The sequence below is a fragment of the Elaeis guineensis genome, chromosome 5, assembly GCF_000442705.2.
Source record: "Elaeis guineensis isolate ETL-2024a chromosome 5, EG11, whole genome shotgun sequence".
NCBI classification, from domain to species: Eukaryota; Viridiplantae; Streptophyta; class Magnoliopsida; order Arecales; family Arecaceae; genus Elaeis; species Elaeis guineensis.
In genome coordinates, this window is record NC_025997.2 from 79,848,509 (window position 1) to 79,854,628 (window position 6,120).

Consider the following 6,120-nt stretch of genomic DNA (forward strand, 5'->3'; position numbering starts at 1 on the left):
AGTAAAAGAAGAGGGGATCAGAATTATTTTAGGAGAAACTTATTTAGGAAGTTTAAACAAATTGGAAGCAAAGATTTTGTCTATTGAGATGAGGATCTTGCATCAGATGGTAACAAAGCTCTTCTTTCCTAGGAGTGGTAGGCATGATCTACTGTCTGGCAGAGATGTATGTATCATATTTCATGTCATCACTCAGACCCCCCTGAACCTCCCTGCACTTATGATAGAGGCCATGAGAGAAACTTTGAACAGATCCAAGGCACACTTGCCTTATGGTATGGCCCTTACTAGAGTATTTAAGAGGTTTGGAGTTAGCTGTGAGGGAGAGGCACCTACCAAGCTATCTCATGTGGACACTTTCAACCAACACAGCCTGCACCGAATGGGATTTACAAAGACTGATGGTGGTTGGATCAAGGGCTCTGAAGAAAGAGCTGAGGATAGAGATGAACAAGAGCTGAAGACAGAACTGAAGGCAGAGTAGAAGAAGAAGGTCCATCTTCTCCTGTACATGACTTCAGGGCAGCATCACCATATATCCAGTTCATTCCTGATACAGAGGCTGGCCCTTCAGAGTTTACTAGGATGCCCACACCAGTGTATCAGCCAGAGAGCAGAGCACCTCATTCAGAGTTCAGACTGGCTGACGATCAGATTGAGCATATATCACAGCGTGTGGCTTCTTTGCTGTCTAGCCAGTGGAGTAGTACTTCTTTTGCACCTGGAGCCACCTCTTCTGATCAGACCATTACTCTCCACATCTCCACTGTGTTTCAGATGATATCAGATCAGTCCATCCGGATTCAGCAGCTTGAGGACACCGTCTGGAGACTGACTGGCAGAGTTCTTGACTTGCAGGGGCAAGTCCTTGCTTCGGCCCATCCCAAGCCACAGGAGTCCACTATTGAGGTCACAGACCTCACTGCAGAGGCTGGCAGGCTCAGAGGAGCACTAGATGGTGGATATGAGTTACTGAGGAGAGAGATCCGAGGATCGAGTGAGCATGCAACCACTCAGTTCACTGCTCTACTTCAATCTATTTCCAGAGCACTGAACGTACTTGATTCTATCAGACTCACCCTTTCTGTTCAGTCCTTAGCCTCTCAACGTTCTCAGCCACCTAGTTCATCTCGCTCTCCTACTCGTACCAGAGGCAGACGGGGTAGAGGACGCACTTCAGATCCATCAGCTTCTCATACCATATCTGATGACTCCGATCCATGACTTGTCTTGATCATTATTAGATCCTAGGTGTTAGTGTTTTGTTCTAGGATCTGTATTTTGGGGGCCATGTATTGACAATTAGCTGGTTGATTATTATAATATGAACTATGTAATAAAACAATTATGATTTTAATGGAATCATCTTTTACTTATATTTCTACCTTTTGTAATGATGTTAATCATATTTTGGTTATATATATATATTCTCCTTGTTGAAATATTGTCTTCTCTTTATTGTTGTTTGCTATTGATAATTGCTATATTAAAGGGGAGCAAACATCTGTGATAAACTCTAAAGGGGGAGAAATTAAAGAATGTTTCAGAAAAAGGAGAAGTTAACCATGTCTGATGATGTCAAAAAGGGGGAGAAATTAAACAAAAAGCAACTCATTAAAAGCAAAACCCTAAATTATGAGAAAAAGGGGGAGAAATTAAACGAGAAATTAACTCATTAAAAGCAAAACCCTAAATTATGATAAAAAGGGGGAGAAATTAAACAAAAAATAATTCAATTATGAGCAATTAAAGAAAAAGCAACCCATCAAAAGCAAAACTACAAATTATGAGAAATTAATTGAAGAATTTAAAGAACAATATCAAAAGTACAATGCTAAGTATAATGCAATTATGTAACTTTTAAATTACTTCTTTACATATGTTCTGATTTACTTTAAAAATTTTAATATGCTCTGATATACTTTAAAAAAAAAAAATTCCAACTTGCTTTGATACATCTTTTAAAATTTTATTTACCTTGATACATCTTAAGAAATTTAACTTACTCTGATACATCTTAAAATTTTTTAACTTGCTCTGATACATCATAAAATTTGTTCTGATACATTATAAAATTTTCTCTGATACATTGTAAAATTATTTTCCTTGCTCCGATACATTGCAAAATTTATTTTTCTCTTGCTCTGATATATCTTAAACTCAAAATGAGCTAATACACTTTCAAAATCAACTCTTAAACATGCTTTGGCACACATAATTATTTTTTGTATCAAAAGCAATTAAAGCACATAATTAATTTTTGCTCTGATGCTAAAACTAAAATCAAATGAAAATGAGCAAATTTTCAAAATACAACTTGCTCTGATAACAAAAATAAGTTTTCTGCTCTAACACCAAAATCACATATTCCAATGAGCATATCTTCAAATTTTTAAGAAAATGGACAAACTATTTTTGTATATGATCATTTATATTACATGCCAAAAGAATCTTACTCTTTTCAAGCATATAAATGTATAATGCATTCTTTTGAAATTATTGATTCACATAAATGCTTTTTGTTCAAATATTTTGTCATCATCAAAAAGGGGAAGATTGTTGCTCTTAGATTGATTTTGATGATTACAAAGCAGATTGAAGGGATACAAATAATTTTAAATTGAAAAAGTTCTTATGCTCTTCAGGGGCAAAATCATAATTTCACTAAAATCCTAATTTGACAGTATCATTTGGTAGAACAAATGAGTAGTAATCTATTGGTGAAAATTTCATTGTGTTTGGACTTATATTTTTGAAGTTATGAAGGTTTGAAGTGCATGAGTCGACTCATGAGTCAACTCATGGCACTATGAGCTGATTGGCACGCAAAAATTCTCCTTGGCACGCTAGTTTTCTGGCTTGGCACGACCTGTGAGTCGACTCATGAGTCGACCCACAAGGCATGAGTCGACTCATGAGTCGACCCTTGCTGATTTGAGCCAAGAATTTCCAGAAACTCATTCTCTGGTCTTTGCAACAGAAGTCGACTCATGAGTCGACTCCTGAAGCATGAGTCGACTCATGAGTCGACCCCTGCGACGGAAAATATCAGCAATGGCTAGTTTTTTGCCTGTTTTAATTGCCTTTTATGCTTCCTAAAATTGCCCTAACGGCTCTTTATCTGCCTAAATTATTTTCTCTTATTTCTTATTGCTATAAAATGCTTCAAATGGTGAAAGAAATTGCAGATCAAAAAAAAAAAAAGGAGAGATCAAACCTATATACAAAAGGATCCAAAATCTATACAAAAAAGTCTGAGATCAACGAAATACCCAAAAGAAAAAGAGAGAGGATCCACAATATACAAGAGAGATTGTGAAAGAGAAAAGCAAGAGCATTCAAAGAGAGGATCTTTCAAGCCTATTGTTCAACCTTGATCAAGAGATCTTTCAAAGCCTTCAAGAAGTCTTCAATCAAAGATCATCCTCTTCTCAAGCATTCATTCAAGCGTTCATCCACCTTGAGAAAATCCAAAAAGGGTTTCTTCATTTGAGTAAAGTATTTTTATTGTTATATTCGCTCATTTAAGGAGCTGTTATTGTATTAATTTATGCTCTAAGCTATTTTACTCTTTGTAAGTATTTGTTCTTGTTTTTGGAGGGTTTCCAAAACAAGGAAAGGTTGATCCGAACCTGAAATCGGAATGTTTTGGGTTGACTTGTACCCAAGAAACAAGTAGACTAGCTTGGGATAGCTAGTGTCGGAGTTTCCGATGATTTGTATTCAGGTTGAATACAAGTATAGTGGATTAAAATTCTCAAGTAGGAGCTTGGGGAGTGGATGTAGGTGCAAGGTTGGCACCGAACCACTATAAATCTTTGTGTTTGTGGTGTGCTTTATTGTTTCTCTTTATTTCTTTATTATATCCTTGCATTCTTGCTTTAGGTTATTAATCTTGAATTAAAGTCTTTGTTCTCATTCATCATAAGTAATTAATTAAGCCTAAAATTTTTAGAAACCCAATTCACCCCCTCTCTTGGGTTGCATAGCTGGGCAACACTATTGATTCTATTCTTGTTTATATGACCAAACTTAAATTACCAAAGACAAGTTTTCATGACATTATCTACTCTAAGGAGTTTGTTTGATTGTTGTGTACTATACACTAATAAGCTATGACTATTCATAAATATCATTTCTCAGTTGCCTACATGATTTTGACATCATTCATAATGATATTACATAAATTATTAGATAATAGTGACAATCACTAAAATAATATTGTTGGTGCAAAAATCTGCTTACGTCGGAGAAGCTGGAGTCGCGGTCGCCGCTGGGACCTGCAAAAGAAGTCTAAACCGGAGGTGGGGTTGCTCCGGCAAGACCCTCCGATACTCAAGTCAGTTCTCTGCCTCAACAAGAATGGAGTGCTCGAACGGAAATTTTAGCAGAGTTTCTAGGTAAAAATGAGAGCTTATTGAATAACGTATCTGGGGTTTCCCTTTTATAGATGGAGGGGGCAACAAATTGATAGCGACGCCTATAACTGTCTGGTAGTGGGCCGCCCAGAGTCAGGAGAAATTTATTGCGAAGGGTAGTGGAGTGGGATCGTGGCTATCGCCGTGGCTCGCCACGTGGAATCAGTTATGGGGAGTGGAGCGGCGTCCACCGTCGTGACTTGTCAGGAAGCGGTGGAATCGCACAGGATCCGCCGCAGGAGTGGAGCAGAATCATGACCGTTAATACAGCCTGCCAGGGGGTAATGGGGCTGCGTAGGATCCGCCGCAGGGAGTGGAGCAGTGTTGTCCGTTACTGTGGCCTGCCAGGGGGTCCAGACTTGTCGGCCAAAGTTTGGTAGGAGTCGGTAGCGAGGTCCGATACCCGTAGGAGTTTGGGCGAGGTCTTCCCGCAGTCGGAGTAGAAGACGGAGTCTGGCTGCCGTTGGAGTCGAGGACGGAGGTCGGCTCCCGTAGGAGTCCGGGTGGAGTCTTCCTGCAATTAAAGTCAAAGGCGAAGTCCGGCTCCCGTAGGAGTCCGGACAAGGCTTACCAGCAGTTGAAGTTGAGGACGGAGCCCGGCTCCCGTAGGAGCTCGGGCGAAGCCTATTTTCGGTTGAAGTCGCGGGCGGAGTTCGTCTCCCATAGGAGTCCGGACAAAGTCTGTCCGCAGCCGTTGGAGTCGAGGACGATGCCTGACTCTCGTAGGAGTTCGGGTGGAGTCTTCCTGCAATTAAAGTCAAAGGCGAAGTCCGGCTCCCGTAGGAGTCCGGACAAGGCTTACCAATAGTTGAAGTTGCGGACGGAGCCCGGCTCCCGTAGGAGCCCGGGCGAGGTCTACTTGCGGTTGAACTCACGGGCGGAGTCCGTCTCCCGTAGGAGTCCGGACGAAGTCTGTCCGCAGCCGTTGGAGTCGAGGATGAGGTCCGGCTCCCGTAGGAGTCCGGGTGGAGCGATGGGAGTTCACTAACAGCAGTCGAAAGTCGGAAGAGACTTGCGAGGGTCAATCCCGCCAAGAACTTCGATCGAGGGTATTTTATACCCAACAAATATTATTAGAATTGAAAATAGGCTTGACAATTTTTAAAACCAGGATTGAAACATAACTTCCATCTCTAATATTCTGAAAGCTCTTGCTATTTTTAAACTTTCTACTAACCTGAAGTTGTTGCAACAATTTGTATAAACTTTCGATATCCAATACGAAGGCAGTAGTGTCATAGATAGAAAAATCACAAAGTGTTATCATATAAGTACCTTGTCCAACAATTTTTTGTTGATTTCTCTTCCTTAGCCTGTTCGAATCAAAGGACTCTATCAGACTAGATTAATCTGAGACTCTTTTATCAGTTCGGACTCATTAGCCCAAGCACGACTCTTTTGCACCTTCTTTTTTTTTATTAAAGATTGTTGTCTATCGAAGATACATCTTCAGAGGTGCAAAAGAACTCCTTCAACATTTGAAAGATTTTTTCTCACTGAGCATCATCAAATTTATAACTAAATTCGTGTTCTTTACTGCTCTTAAAAAATATCACATGGTGATATGATCATTTGGCCACTTCTGATAAGTGCCTTTGATCGCATCATGTGGTTAGATGTAGGAACATCAGGTGTTAGATCCATAATCATATTAGAATCCATTCATGCTCTAGAACTATTTGCAACTTCCGTTACATCTATT